The sequence below is a fragment of the Glycine soja genome, unplaced genomic scaffold (assembly GCF_004193775.1).
Source record: "Glycine soja cultivar W05 unplaced genomic scaffold, ASM419377v2 Super-Scaffold_81, whole genome shotgun sequence".
NCBI classification, from domain to species: Eukaryota; Viridiplantae; Streptophyta; class Magnoliopsida; order Fabales; family Fabaceae; genus Glycine; species Glycine soja.
Window position 1 is genome coordinate 48,985 of NW_021143574.1, and position 17,194 is coordinate 66,178.

The window sequence follows — 17,194 nt, forward strand, 5'->3', positions numbered from 1 at the left end:
TTTTAAACTTTGAAATGTTCATTTTAACCGATAAAAGTAAAAGACCGTTAAGGCGTTGGGCCTTGAACGGATTCAAGCGATTTTTTTGTAGATAAAAGCTTGGTCATGTGTTGATTTTAACTTTGATTTCACTTATTTACTTTCAAACTCATTAAAAGAGGACTTGCAAAGTAAATGACCGGTTAAAACTTTATTCTACATTGATAAACTGTGATTACGGCATAAACGATCGGTTGAAATTTTATTTTACATTGATAAAGTGAGATTAAAGTGCAAACGATCGTTTCAAATTTTATTTTACAGTGATAAAGTGAGATTAGAGCGCAAACGATCGAAGAACGGCATAGAACGGTGTAGAAATCAGTCACAGAAGCGATTCGGAAGCGCCTCGACCTCGTTTTTTCTTCTTCTTTCTCCTTCTTTTCACCAATTTCACTAAAATCCGCTCAATATATGATGTTGAACCCCTACCTTCAGCCCCTTCATGCCTATTTATAGGAAATGAGGGGTGGAGGTTGCACAGCAGCTCGCCCAGGTGAGCTGGTTGCTTCCTCCAGAAGTAACATTGCTTGCCCAGGCGAGCTGGTTACTTCAGACCTAAGTTTTCTGGTGGCCCAAGTGAGTCAAAGGCTAGCCTGGGCGAGCCAGGGGCCTGAAAAAGTCACCAAATGACCATTTTGCCCTCCCTTTTGGGTATTTTCTGCATTCTTTTCCGAAATATCGAAAAACCTTACGGATTACACGACAACTGGTGTTAAGCAGCTGAATTTGGTTGGCAAGAATCCAAATGTTTGCAAATGATCATCTCCAGACAAAAATTAGGGCATTACAGGTACGTAATTGTCTTATTGCTTTCTTGTGTGTATTCCTTCGATGTCCTCACTTCCTGGTGTGTGGGGAGTGATGGCTGGTTGGAATGATCGTGCGATAACTGATGCCCTCCAAGCCTTAGCCCAAGCTATGGGGAACTAGAATATAGGATAAGCTCATGGAGCTGCTAAGTATCATGGCATTGGTTAAGGAGCAAAAGGTTGATTTTGGCACATATATGTTGGTAGAAGAAGCTAAGTAGTGGTGGGAGAATACTCGCCAATGCCTAGAGGCTGAAGGTCAAGTTGTGACCTGGGAAACCTTTAAGAGGGTATTTCTTGAGAAATACTTCCCTAACGATGTTAGGAACAAGAAGGAAATGAAATTCCTTGAGCTCAAGAAAAATAACATGATTATAACTGAATACTCAGCCAAGTTCGAAGAGCTGGTGAGTTACTTCCCTCATTAACAAGGAAGAGATGGTGAAAGCTCGAAGTGTGTGAAGTGTCTGAATGGCTTGCAACCTGAGGTGAAGCACACTATGAATTATCAAGGTGTTCATCAGTTCCACCTACTGGTGAACATGTGTAGGATTTGGGATGAAGACTCCTGAGACAGGGCAGTGTATTATCGGAATACAAGGCCAATGAAGAACAAGAAGCATGGATCCCAAAATTGGGGAAAACTATACTTGACCCCTCCTAAGCAATATGGTAATTGCCTTAACAACCAAAGGACTATTGTTATGGGGTTCCCGAGTGGCAGTGGTAGCAAACCCACTACTTTCTCAACTCAGATCATTTGTTACAAGTGTGGCAGGTCCAACCATATTTCTTCAAATTGTGAGGAAAAAGACATGACCTCTTTCAACTGCAGACAAAAGGGCTATATTCAAAGAGACTACTTGTCGCAACCTACCCTTCGATGGGAGGGCTCGCAGGTGCGTCTTCCATGGGAGTAAAATGCGCGGAGTCACCACCAACGTTTATTCGAGGAAAACTTCGGAAAAAACCAGAAAAGGTGTGGTCTACGAACTTTAAGTGTGAAAGGTTCAAGAGTTGTATTTATGAACGGGGAAGGTATTAGCACCCCACGCATCCGTCACAAGGGACGGCAGCCTTTAATCTAATGTGCAAATATGACTTCAATTTGTTCTATTTCCCTTTTACGTTTTTTATGTCTTTTTATGCCTTTTTTGTATTTTTGATCTTTTTGTGGTTGACAAGGGTGTTTCCCTTGCTCCTACGTATTCCTCAATTGCGATGAGCAAATCAGACCTACGTAGTTCTTTGAGAATTGAACGTTGGTTAAGTTGTTTTTATCTTTTTTTGCATGATATATTTTGACTGAACAAATGTCGTTTAAGGCATTGGACCATTAAACGATCTTTTGATTTTTGGAAAGGAGAGAAACGTTAAGGCGTTGGACCAATAACGATCTCTTGGTTTTGAAAGGAGAGAAACGTTAAGGCATTGGACCATTAACGATCTCTTGGTTTTGAAAGGAGAGAAATGTTAAGGCGTTGGACCATTAACGATCTCTTGGAGTAGTCGACAAAAGCGGGGTTTTTGCTCCTACGTATCCTCAATTGCGATGAGGAAATTAGACCTACGTAGTTCTTGCAAAAGCGGTAAAGTTACATGTTGATTTCATGCTTTTGAACGGTCCATGTTAACCGATAAAAGAAAAGAGGATCGTTTAAGGCGTTGGACCTTAAAACGGTTTCTAGTGATTTTTGGGGACAAAACTTGATTTGTCAGTTTATTTTAGCCTTAGTTTCACTTTGGTTATTTAGTCAATTGATCCAAGGAAACTTCCAAAGAAAAACGTCCGATTGATTTTTTGATTATTTTATTCAAAGATATTTTGATTATTTTATTATTATTTATTAAGATATTTTGATTATTTTATTATTATTTTTGCTTTTTTTGGTTTAACCAAGGTTACAACGTGAACGATCGGTTAGATTTTGTTTTAACAGTGATCAAACGAGATTACAACGCAAATGATCGGTTGAAATTCATTTTATCATTTATTAGGTGAGAAAACGACTTAAATGATCGGTTAAAGCTCGTTAAAAACGGAAGAAAAGAAACAGAAAGTGAACGAAATAAAGATGAAAGCCAAAAAAAACAAGAAATGAATTGAAAGTCTCAGATTCGAAAACTTACCCGTTGAAGAGCGAAGAACGAACGAAGAACGGATGAAGAACGGTGAAGAACGACGGAAAACCTTCACGGATTTGCTCACGGAAACGTCTCGGAAGCGTTATGAAAGCACCTCGACTTGGATTTTCTTCACGGAAACAATTGTTTTCACCCAAAACAGTTGAAATGCATAGCCAGGGGGATGATGGATCATTGGAACAACCCCCTTTCGCCTATTTATAGGAAAAAGGCGGAGGAGGTTGCCACCCAGCTCGCCCAGGAGAGCTGGGTTGCTTCCTCCAGAATCAACCTTGCTTCGAAAATACTCTGGAAGACCCAAATTCAAAATTTTGATAATTACTATTTGCACACCCCATTTGATAAGTTCACCCCTTCTTTCGTAATTTACAAAAAAGTTACGGAAGCATATAGGACTTGACTTTCTTGTTTTTTTTCTCTTCCTTATCCCCTATATTAAGTGAAGTATGCTAATTTAGGGTTATGGGAATTTTACAGAAGCATTACGGAAGTTCCGAAAGCCATTTTTTAACAAAACGGGGGAGGTGGTTGCCGCCCAGCTCGCCCAGGTGAGCTAGGTTACTTCCACCTTAAGCAAGGAAATGCCCAAAATCCTCTAGAAGGGCCCAGATTTGAAAATTTCTATTTGCACCCCCCATTTTACTAAATACACCCCCTTTGCCCTTTTTTGTTGATTCTTTTTCCGTAACGTTACGGAACATTACGAATTACGTAACGATACTTGTTTTCTTTCTGTAATGTCACGAAACTTTACGGATTACACAACCATCCCCTCTTTGACTTCTGGAATGTTACGGAACTTTACGGATTGCGTAATAATGCTTCCTTTCGACTCCCGACATGTCGCGGAACTTCACGAATTTCCTAACGATGGGTGTCAAGTTCCTCAAAGCGGTCATGTGAAGGTCGCATGCCACCAAACAGATGGTCCCTGGACGAAATTAGGGTATGACAGTTGCCCCTCTTTACTTACCTTTTATTGAAGATAGGAGGAAAGTAAAGATAAGACACTGATTTCGTCCGTCTTAGCCTCTTTCCGTAATTAATCTATGATGATTCCCGAAGGCCATCCTTTTCCCATCATGGGGATTTAATTGATCTTAATTACAATAGTTCCAACCAAAACGATTTGAAATAATTGACTCCCGTCTCTCCTTCTTTTTCTCTGAACAACACAAAACAAAAAAATAACATAATATACACGTATACAAATTTTTTGGTGAAGGAATCGATTGGGAAAATAACAAAAACTGTATTTTCCCCTCACCGGGGGCTCCGTACTTGATAATGGAGGATGCATGAACAGCACTAGGCAATCAATTCATGGGACTCCGGACTCAATGATGGAGGATGCACGAACAGCGCTAGGCAATCAATTCATGGGGCTCTGGACTTGATGGTGGAGGATGCACGAACAGCGCTAGGCAATCAATTCGTGGGGCTCCGGACTCGATGGTGGAGGATGCATGAACAACGCTAGGCAATCAATTCATGGGGCTCCAAACTCAATGATGGAGGATGCACGAACAACGCTAGGCAATCAATTCGTGGGGCTCCGGACTCGATGGTGGAGGATGCATGAACAACGCTAGGCAATCAATTCATTGGGCTCTGGACTCAATGATGGAGGATGCACGAATAGCTCTAGGCAATCAATTTGTGGGGCTCCGACTCGATGGTGGTGGATGCATGAATAGCATTAGGCAATCAATTCATGGGGCTCCGAATAAGATCTGAATTTAGGACCGAATGGTCCACCGGGTTCTTTCACCCTAATTCCAAACCATAGCTGCACCATGACTTTATTTTGCACATGATTTCCTATCGAACCAAAATATTACATGCGCGATCACGGATCAATAGGATTTTCTCGAGGGTAGTGTTTTTGGAGAGGAAACTGGGTGTTTCTATCTTTTCCTCTTTTCTCGAGGGTACTTGTCTTTTATTGGAGATAAAAGGGAAGTAAATATAAGACACTAATTTCGTTCGAGTGGAACATCATTCGGTCGGTCAATACCTTTGCCAGCGGAAGAATCTCGTGCGTTGTCGGGCTTGGATGTTTTCGGACACCGAGAGTAAAAAACCTGCAAAAATTTTGAAAATGATCAGCACCGAATGACCAACATCATCCTGATACCTTCGAATTCGTTCCCCTCAATTGACGATAGGTGTGGGTAACCATATGGTAACCCCGCATGTCACATGACTTGACGGGTCAGGACGACAAAAGGTGCAGAAGACGATGTTAGTTTCTGCGCGCTATCGTGCTTTGAGTCTTATAGATAGTGAAAGAATGTTTATACAAATAACCACTTGGGCATTTCCGCCTGCCCCCTAACGTCAAAGGTTAGTATTGGCAGAAATTGATGGTGCGGAGAAATTAATTGTGCATCTCTGCATGTCACCTGACTTCAGGGTCAGTGTGACAGAAAGCGCGGAAGACGACGTAAGTCTCCGCGTGTCAATGGGCTCATACCGCGATTGACGAAGGATGCAGAATACAACGTTAGTCTCCGCGTGTCAACGGGCACATACCGCGATTGACAAAGGGTGCAGAAGACGACGCTAGTCTCCACGTGTCAACAGGCACATACCGCGATTGACAATGGGTGCAGATGACGGCATTAGTCTTCGCGTGTCAACGGGCACATACCGCGATTGAAAAAGGGTGCAGAAGACATACGTGTCAACGGGCACATACTGCGATTGAAAAAGGGTTCAAAAGACAATGTTAGTCTCCGCATGTCAACGGGCACATACCGCGATTGACGAAGGATGCAGAAGACAACGTTAGTCTCCGCGTGTCAACGGGCACATACCGCGATTGACAAAGGGTGCAGAAGACAACGTCAGTCTCCGCAGGTCAACGGGCACATACCGCGATTGACGAAAGATGCAGAAGATGATGTTAGTCTCCACGTGTCAACGGGCACATACCTTTATTGACAAAGGATGCAGAAGATGACGTTAGTCTCCGCGTGTCAATGGGCACATATCGCGATTGACAAAGGGTGCAAAAGACAGCGTTAGTCTCCGCGTGTCAACGGGCACATACCGCGATTGATGAAGGATGCAGAAGATGACATTAGTCTCCGTGTGTCAACAGGCACATACCTTTATTGACAAAGGGTGCAGAAGACGACGTTAGTCTCCGCGTGTCAACGGGCACATACCGCGATTGACAAAGGGTGCAGAAGACGACGTTAGTCTTCGCGTGTCAACGGGCACATACCACGATTGGCAAAGGGTGTAGAAGACGAAGTTAGTCTCCGCGTGTCAACGGGCATATACCGCGATTGACAAAGGGTGCAGAAGATGACGTCAATCTCCACGTGTCAACGGGCACATACAATGATTGACAAAGGGTGTAGAAGACGACGTTAGTCTCTGCGTGTCAATGGACACATACCGCGATTGACAAAGGGTGTAGAAGACGATGTTAGTCTCCGCGTGCTATCATGCGTTGAGTCTTACAGATAGCAAAAGAATGTTTGTGGGTTACCTTCGGGTGTCTCCGCATGTCACCAGACTCTTGGGTCACGGTAACAAAAGGTGGGGTGGTCGACAAAAGCAGGGCTTTTGCTCCTACGTATCCTCAATTTGTGATGAGGAACTCAGACCTACGTTGTTCTTGATAACTGTGAGACTAAAATAGTCTCGGTGTTTTCTTCACTAAAATGCGAACATGCTTTAGTAAAGAGACAAAACTTCCAACTGATCAGAGCAACATATGCTTTTTGGATGGAAAACAATGTGTCTATCGGGGAAGGAGAGTATGCTGATGAAATTTTCTCATAACCATAAATGAGATTTTGGATGTTAGCATTTCGTTTCTAAATGACCATTTAGAGGAAACACTGGGTTCAACAGAAATAGAAGAAAATCACTCAAAGTGTATTAATCTCACACAGGTAAGTGTTTCATCCTAATTCCGAACCATAGATATGACTTGATTTTGCAAATCATTTCCTATCAAATCAAAGATTACATGCGTGATCATGGATCAATAGGACTTTTTCTTGGGAATGGTTTGTTTTCTTGTGGGGAATATGCCTTTGAGTGTTTTTGGCCTTTTCCTTTTCTGATTTTGTTTAGTGTGAGGCGAACAAGTCTCTGACGCACAGGAGTTTTGGTTGGCAATCAAAGGGAGAGGACCACTTCCGGTCGTGGTTTCCTTTCTTTTCTTGTTTACTTGGTGACAATTCTGTATTGTTCAGATATTGTCTGGTCCAAAGACCTTTCTGCATATTTCTTCTGTTTTCTTCCGATCTTTGATTGGGAATTTTCTTTCTTTTTTGCTTTCTCCCACTCTTTGGTTGGGAACTTTTCCTTTTTTTTTTTCTCCCGATTTTTTTGTCGAGAATTTTCTCCTTTGACTTTGTTTTCTTTTGAGGGCAATGTTTATGGTGAGTTGGGATTTTGGCTCAAGGCTTGTAGAACGGATGGACATGATATACGTCAGAGCGTTGGTTTGGCCAGCGGTTCAGGGACAAAGGGGATGTTCCACATTATTTCCATGACACACATGCAACAATGATGATTAGGAAATTTTATGCAAAACTGGTCATGCATGAACCCATGTGGACACTCAAGTATCAAGTTTTTATGGTCATGTGACACGAGGGCTCAGGATTCATTTTCCCTATTTAAGTCAACCCAGTGTTTCCAAAACATGTTCTTTTATCAATTCATGCATTCATCCGAGTCCATTTTGGGCGTTCGGGAAAATTTTCACAGCATTCACCCTTCAGGTGTATACACATTTTTTTTTCAAAAACTAGTTATGATCAATGAAAATTTTTCAAAGAAAAACTGGAAGTTATTTCTTTTCAAAAGCATGCTGGCTTTTCAGCCAAAAGATATATTTTTTGTTCTTGTTTGTTTTTTTTCATGGGGTATTTTGCTACCTAAACATATGCATATTTTTGTGTGGTATTTTTGCTATATACATGCATATCCAGGGTATCTTGCTACCTAAACATACATATATATATATATATATTGTGAGGTATTTTTTGCTACATACATGCATATCCAAGGTATCTTGCTACCTAAACATACATATATATATTTTGTGAGGTATGGCTACCTTCCGAGCTTGTGTTTGTTTTATTTAAATTTCTAGGATCATGAGCAACTAGGTGTGTCCTACTATGACTTGAGAAACAAAAGGTGATCAAATGACAAGCAGGAATTTAAAAGGTACTAGGTTGCCTCATAGTAGCGCTTCTTTAACGTCATGAGCTGGACCCGTGATGACTTGTCGATCACGGACCTAGTACTTTGCTTACCTTTGGCTTTGGACTTGGTCGCCTATTGGTCGGCCATGTGTCGTAGACAACACTCTAACTTTTTTATGGATGAGCTGAGGTGAACTCTAGAGGTAGTGGCGGTGTGCCTGTTGCCCACTACTGTGATGCCTTGTCATGTGCCTGCCTGGGGCGCAGTACTTCTCGATGAAAGTCCGGTTAATAGGGGGCCTGATGATCTTGCTGGGGGCGACGGGCACTCCGTAGAACTGACAGAGGCCCATAATCAGAGCTGGAAACCCCAGGACCCCGTTGGACTTCTTCGGGTCCACTGGGTGTCTTGCGGGCACGATCCCTGCAAACAATAGATGACATCAGAAATCAGTTGAGCGATGTGCATACTTACCTATCTCACGATGGCATGACCTTGCTGGGGGGGATGGGCACCCTGTAGGACTGACAGAGGCCCGTAACCAAAGCTGGAAACCCCAGGGCCCTGTTGGACTTCTCCGGGTCCACTGGGTGTCTTGTGGGCGTGATCCCTGCAAATAGTGGATGGCATCAGAAATCAATTGAACCATATGCATACTTACCTATGTTGGGACGGCACAGACCAACCTATACTACTGTAGGGGGAGATCGGCATTGCGATCGCTGGGTAGAATGTTGCTAAGAAGCAACGTCATCCATATCTGTGTAAGAGTGGTCATGTTGGTGCGCATGATCCGCACTTGTCTCTTTGCAGTGACAGGGTGAAATCTTGCCCTAGTATACATAGTAGCTGCGTTATTAGCCTCCCTCTCTGGTTGTGCTCGCACATTTGGTCGCTCTCCAATATCATGGGGTGGCCCTGGAACTGATAAAAGGAAACTACTGGCCCCTTAATCGGGAGCGCAAGTCTCGGTTAAACATTTAAGGGAAGAGAACCTTAAATTCTCTTAAGGCGCAGATGTGGAGCCCTCTGAAAGTGAGGATGCGTAGCCCTCTAAAGGCGAGGACGTGCAACCCTCTAAAGGTGAGGGCGTGCAACCCTCTGATGGCGAGGATGTGTAGTCCTCTGAAGGCAAGGACAGGTAGTCCTCTGAAGGCGAGGGCGTGTGGCCCTCTGAAGGCGAGGACGTGTAGTCCTCTGAAGGCGAGGACATGTAGTCCTCTGGAGGCGAGGACGTGTAGTCCTCTGAAGGTGAGGGCATGCAGCCCTCTGAAGATGAGGACGTGTAGTCCTCTAAAGGTGAGGGCGTGTAGCCCTCTAAAGGTGAGGACGTGAAGTCCTCTGAAGGCGAGGACGTGTAGTCCTCTGAAGGTGAGGACGTGTAGTCCTCTAAAGGCGCTGACATGTAGTCCTCTGATGGCGAGGACATGTTGTCCTCTGAAGGTGAGGATGTGTAGTCCTCTAAAGGCGAGGGCATGTAGCCCTCTGAAGACGAGGACGTGTCATCCTCTAAAGGTGAGGGTGTGCAGGCCTCTGAGGGTGAGGACATGCAATCCTCTAAAGGTGAGGACATGTAGTCCTCTGAAGGTAAAGACGTGTAGTCCTCAAGGCAAGGACGTGTAGTCCTCTAAAGGTGAGGGCATGTAGCCCTCTAAAGGTGAGGATGTGTAGTCCTCTAAAGGCGAGGACGTGGAGCCCTCTGAAGGCGAGGGCGTGTGGCCCTCTTAAGGCGAGGACGTGTAGTCCTCTGAAGGCGAGGACATGTAGTCCTCTAGAGGCGAGGACGTGTATCCCTCTGAAGGTTAGGACATGTAGTCCTCAAGGCGAGAATGTGTAGTCCTCTGAAGGTGAGGGCGTGTAGCCCTCTGAAGGTGAGGACGTGTAGTCCTCTAGGTGAGGATGTGTAGTCCTCTGAAGGTGAGGGCGTGCAGCCCTCTGAAGGCGAGGACGTGTAGTACTCTGAAGGCGAGGACATGTGGTCCTCTGAAGGCGAGGACCTGTGGCACTTTGAAGGTGAGGACGTGCAGTCCTCTGAAGGTGAAGGCGTGTAGCCCTCTAAAGGCGAGGGCGTGTAGCCCTCTAAAGGTTAGGACGTGTAGTCCTCTGAAGGTGAGGACGTGTAGTCCTCTGAAGGCGAGGGCGTGTAGTCCTCTGAAGGTGAGGACGTGTAGTCCTCTGAAGGCGAGGGTGTGTAGCCCTCTAAAGGAGAGGACGTGTAGTCCTTTGAAGGCGAGGACTTGTGGTCCTCTGAAGGCGAAGGCGTGCGGCCCTCTGAAGGTGAGGACGTGTAGTCCTCTGATGGCAAGGGTGTGTAGCCCTCTGAAGGCGAGGGCGTGTAGCCCTCTAAAGGTGAGGACGTGTAGTCCTCTGAAGGTGAGGACATGTAGTTCTCTGAAGGCGAGGATGTGTGGCCATCTGAAGGCGAGGACGTGTAGTCCTCTAAAGGCAATAGGTTCTAGTACCCAAGGGTCCACCCTTATGTGAAAGCATGAGATTTGACTCATTGAGAAGGCCAATCATCCCAAATTCCAAAGATTTTACAATAGATATAGGAAATCTATGCAGTTAACATGATTTTTAGGGATGCAGATGCATGCAACCTTTGTCATGAAATTTGGTAAATGTGGACTTCATATGAAACAATGCAATGTAATGGAAAGTTGTACAATGTTCATGACATTCTTTCCCTATTTTATGATTTTGATTTAATTTTTTTGGAAAACACAGATTGACTGTCCTTTTGAAAGAGGTAATAATTCATGCAACCTTATCGTATCTTTTGCAAATCTCTCCGTGAAATCCCTCAGAGTGTGTGTTCTGTTTCATTTAGTCACTTGATCATTTTGGAGTGACGACAATGGAGTCGTTTGATGTTTAATCAATCCATTGAAATCCTAGGGTTTGTCCCCCCTTTTTTGTTTAAAAATATCGACGGGTGAGAACTTTTGATCTGCCCCTATGTTCACTTGAGGCTCATGCACGATGCCCCTCATTGCCCTCGTGTAAGGCTTTGAGGTACCAATCGTTGTCTTTCGCCATGACCTTGTAGCAGGGAACCTATTGGGTGAGAACTTCTAATCTGCCCCTAGGTTTGCTTGAGGTTTATGCATGGTGCCTTTCATTGCCCCAGTGTGGGGCTTTGAGGTACCAACTGTTGTCTTTCATCATGACCTTGTAGTAGGGAACCTATTGGGTGAGAACTTCTAATCTGCCCCTAGGTTCGCTTGAAGTTTTTGCATGGTGCCTTTCATTGCCCCAGTGTAGGGCTCTGAGGTATCCATCGTTGTTTTGTTTTCACAACCTTGCAGCAAGGAAAAATGAAAGAAGCGGTTGATTCTCGCAAAAAGAATTTTTCAAGGACGAGAAATAGTTGAAGGATTTTTTTAGTTGATGGATTAAGTCAAATGACTCCTATTCTTGATAACTCAGTTATCTAGGAATGATAAAAGGAGGTCACATGAATGTCTATATTTTTACTTGAAAACACAATCAATCAAATACTTTTTTCTTTTATTCTTTTTGATCTTTTTTTTGCTTTACTCGTCATTTTATGGCACCCCCACCAACGTGCAAGACGAGTAATCTCTGATTGGGCGGTCTTGGAAGTCAACACTCAGGAGTGCAGGTCACTTGAGCAAACAAACCAATGGCTTGTACCCACATTCCAGTGGAAGCAAAGATGTAATTATGAGAGGATAAGGGGCAAAGATGTCAAATTCATCCATTTTATTTAGCATTGTAACTGTGGTTTACAATAATGGCATAAACTTGAAAATCCTGATGAGTCATTAGAGACATCTAACAACAACTTTCAAAATTGCCCCATGTGTGGTGTCGCTTGTCAATGTTAGGATTCAACAAGCGATTCTCCTCAAATTTCAGCCAGCCCACACCGATTAGACTTTGTACCTTACGCTTCAGGGCCCTACAATGCTCAATGGAATGCCCCGGGGCTCCTCCATGACAAGCACACATTGCGTTCGAGTCGTATCCTCAGAGAAATGGAGGTTGAGGAACCTTGGCTGGGGTTATGGCTACCATTGCATTATCAAGTAGATATGGGATCAAGTTAGCATATGACACCAGAATTGGGGTGAATTCTATAGGCTTTTTGCTACAAAATTCCCTCCTTGGTTGGTGTTTGTGTTCGTGCTAAAGGTGATGTTTAGCATTGGTTGTGTGGTAGGCGGGTTTTGTGGTTGATTTAGGGATGGCCTTTGTGGATAACTGGGTGGTGGGTAAGGAGAAGGGTTGTTATTGGCTGAGTAATGACATTGTTGGGTTGGTGGGAAACTTGGCCGTATAGGAATGACAGTCACAGCATGGGTTTCTCCCTCATTCTCACCCTCTTCATTTGCCCCAGTTTTCTCCTTCGTCCAAGCACAATGATTAAATTTGCCTCTTTTCAGACCCACTTTGATCCTTTCATCAGCGAAAACTAAATTAGCAAAGCTTGAAGGTGTGTAACCCACCATTTTTCATAATAGAACACTGGTAATGTGTTTACTATTATTGTGATCATCTCTTTCTCCGTCGTTGGAGGCGCCACTTGAGCTGCCAAGTCTCTCCACCTTTGGACGTATTCTTTGAAAGAGTCGTGCCCCCTTTTGCACATGTTCTGTAGTTGCATCCTATCCGGAGCCATATCAGAATTGTACTGATACTGCCTAACGAAGGAAACCATTAGGTCCTTCCAAGAATGGACTTGGGAAGGTTCCAAGTTAGTATACTAGGTGACAGTTGTCCCAGTAAGACTTTCTTGGAAGAAATGTATCAGCAGTTTCCCATCTTTTGCGTATGCCCCCATCTTTCGACAATACATCTTTAGATGGTTCTCGGGGCAAGTAGTCCCCTTGTACTTGTCAAAGTCTAGCACCTTGAACTTGGGGATGACCACGTTCGGGTACTAGGAACAACTCTTCTATGTCAGCAGAGGCATAATCTTCGCCTCCTTCAATGGCCCTGAGCCTTTCCTCTAGATGATCAAACTTCTCCCATTTCTTCCATAGCATGAGGGTTTTTACCCGTTGTGGAATGCAAGGGGTGTGATTGTGGGTGATACTGAGGGCCCTCCAAAGTGTTTTGTAGGGATATACCACCAACTGCTTGCCCTTCAGTGGCATATCCGAAGCAAGGCTCGAAGTTGGCTAAATTATGGTGGGGCATTTCATGTGTCTCCCCCATGGGTTGAGAGATATGTGCATGATTAGATTGAGGTTTTTGGCTTTCAATGAGTATGCGAGCGGAATTATTGACATCCTCACTGGGAGTGTATGCTACATTGGGTGGTGTATAGTTGGGAGGCAAGCCATATGGTGGGAAGGCGTGCTCATTTTGAATTTGCACATCATGTGGGCCGCCCATACTTCCCAACTCCTTGCCTCTCACATCCAAGGTTGGATGACTTATTTGATTGAGGCCAAATGGGTGAGTCAGGTCCACCTCAGCAATGGCACTGGTAGCGACAATTGCAACCACATTGACTTCCATTTTTTTCTTCATGCTCATCATGGCCTCCCTCATTGTGGCCATTTGCTCTTTCATGGCCTCCATGTCAGCCTTCATTTTCTCTTGCACCTCCTCTGCTTCACCTATTACTCTAGCTCTAGCACGAGTTCGGTAAGGGCGTCGTAAAGCCTGTTCTTTCCTTTTGATGACAATGATTAAGTTCGCTTTTTTCAAGGAAAGAATGCAATTAGCAATGCAACCAATGAAAAGCATGGATGTATGTGAATGATGCACAGTTGAATTATTGCGAATTTTTACGCAGGACATGGGGTTGAATCAATTTAGATTTTCAACATGGTCCATGACATCTTTGTCAAGGTGAAACTGGAAGTAACAAGGACATCAACAGTCCTAAATATGTTTGGCAGTAGACGAAGCAGCGATGTAACTCGATCCATCTTTTGCCCCAATTTTTGCAAGATGGTTACTTTCATACTTCAACTTGACTTGATGAACCTTTTCGTAAAAGCATGAGCTTGGTTCAACCCTATAATCCAAGGAATGGCAATTCTGATCGCCAATACTTCAACAACATTTCATAGGGATGAAAGACTCGGGAATACGCATGCTATGCATGGGAAATGTAATTATGAGATTGAGATGCCCAAAGAGACATCATTTCCTAGTTAACCACGCATTAGGTACCATGCTCAATCATATTATTTTGTTTTTTTTTTTAGAAATGGGTTTATGATCCCAACATGGTTGGCTCATGGTACCTAACACATGCAACTAAGAATGCATCATGAATTTTCATGCTTCCCTTTTTTGTTTTGATTTTGCAAAGGAAAATGCAAGGATCATGCATGAGCAAACATGAAAACAAAAGGTATGCAGTTTGTAGAACAAAAAGTATGTTGAACGCATATGCATGATGATGCAATGACTCATGCAAAATGTGAGGCGGGAATATGATAATGGACAAATGCAGGAACGATATTATGATGTCACGAAGAGATGCTTATGTGATTCATGATATGAATGCATTTACGGATACGAGAGCCCGGAAAATTATCTCTTCTTACCTGCGCATTCGGGGACGCAGTGCCCCATGTGTGCAGTTAAGAAGGTGATATGGACCTTCCGGCTTCCCGTGACAAAAGACGAGACCAACATACAACGCATGTGTGCCGACATGATGCAGATGCGCAAAAGTGCAATAGGGGGATGTACAAAGCATGACAATATCCTCAAATAATCATACAACAAAGGCGTACATGACATTTATATGCATGACAATGTTTAAAAGGCACGCAGCGTGTTTGCTTTGTGCCCCTATTTTAGGGACCTAAATGGGAGGAACTAAAAGGCTCTTAGTGATAATTCCCAAGGTGGTCATATCTCTCTGATGGTTTCTAGAGGTATCATCCCCTTCGAGAAATATATTGCGGCAGTAGGGATTACCAATAACAATATGTTATCAAAGAGAAAAACTCTAGATGAGGGTTCACTGTTATCAAGCAAGTCGAAGACCTAGCATGACCACAGATTCACCTCCACTCCTTATGTTCCCATGGACCCGGGTATAGGGTCCCTTTTCAACTCACCGTGTGTGCAAAAAAGGTGTTGGTGTTGTGTGCATCAAATGAATAAATATCTATCCCATGCATACATTTTAAAAAACACACTAAAAGCATCAAAGAGTTTATATATACAAGAACATAAGGAAAAAGATAAAGAAAAAGAACAAAGGAGAAGTCATGGTAAGGAAAGCACACTGATTGATTGGCCTAACTCTCTAAAAATAGTCCCTAGTGGAGTTGCCAACTGTCGCAACCTACCATTCGATGGGAGGGCTCGCGAGGCTCGCGGGTGTGTCTTCCATGAGAGGAAAATGCGCGGAGTCTCCACCAACGTTTATTCGAGGAAAATGTCGGAAAAAAACGGAAAAGGTGTGGTCTACGAACTTTAAGTGTGAAAGGTTCATGAGTTGTATTTACGCACGGGGAAGGTATTAGCACCCCACGCATCCGTCACAAGGGACGGCAGCCTTTAATCAAATGAGCACATATGACTTCAATTTGTTTTATTTCCCTTTTACGTTTTTTATGTCTTTTTATGCCTTTTTGTATTTTTTATCTTTTTGTGGTCGACAAGGGTGTTTCCCTTGCTCCTATGTATTCCTCAATTGCGATGAGGAAATCAGACCCACGTAGTTCTTTGAGAACTGAACGTTGGTTAAGTTGTTTTTATCTTCTTTTGCAAGATATATTTTGACTGAACAAATGTCGTTTAAGGCATTGGACCATTAAACGATCTTTTGATTTTTGGAAAGGAGAGAAATGTTAAGGCGTTGGACCATTAACGATCTCTTGGTTTTGAAAGGAGAGAAACGTTAAGATGTTGGACCATTAACGATCTCTTGGGGTGGTCGACAAAAGCGGGGTTTTTGCTCCTACGTATCCTCAATTGCGATGAGGAAATCAGACCTATGTAGTTCTTGCAAAAGCGGTAAAGTTACATGTTGATTTCATGCTTTTGAAAGGTCCATGTTAACCGATAAAAGAAAAGAGGACCGTTTAAGGCATTGGACCTTAAAACGGTTTTTAGTGATTTTTGCGGACAAAGCTTGATTTGTGAGTTTATTTTAGCCTTAGTTTCACTTTGGTTATTTAGTCAATTGATCCAAGGAAACTTTCAAAGAAAAAAGTTCGATTGATTTTTTGATTATTTTATTCAAAGATATTTTGATTATTTTATTATTATTTTTCAAGATATTTTGATTATTTTATTATTGTTTTTGCTTTTTTTGGTTTAACCGAGATTACAACGTGAACGATCGATTAGATTTTGTTTTAATAGTGATTAAATGAGATTACAACGCAAATGATCGGTTGAAAATTCATTTTATCATTTATTAGGTGAGAAAACGGCTTAAATGATCGGTTAAAGCTCGTTAAAAATGGAAGAAAAGAAACTGAAAGTGAACGAAATAAAGATGAAAGCAAAAAAAAAACAAGAAATGAATTGAAAGTCTCAGATTCGAAAACTTATCCGTTGAAGAACGAAGAACGAACAAAGAACGGATGAAGAACGGTGAAGAACGACGGAAAACCTTCATAATTTGCTCACGGAAACGTCTCGGAAGCATTACGAAAGCACCTTGACTTGCATTTTCTTCACGGAAACAATTTTTTTCACCCAAAACAACTAAAATGCATAGCCAGGGGGATGATGGATCATTAGAACAACCCTCTTTCGCCTATTTATAGGAAAAAGGGGGAGGAGGTTGCCACCCAGCTCGCCTGAGCGAGCTAGGTTGCTTCCCTGCTTCAAAAATACTTTGCAAGGCCTAAATTCAAAATTTCAATAACTGCTATTTGCACCACCCCATTTTATAAGTTCACCCCCGTTCTTTCGTAATTTACGGAAAAGTTACGAAAGCCTTACGGAAGCATATAGGACTTGACTTTCTTCTTTTTTTCTCTTCATTATCACCTATATTAAGTGAAATATGCTTATTTAGGATTATGGGAATTTTACGGAAGCATTACGGAAGTCCCGGAAGT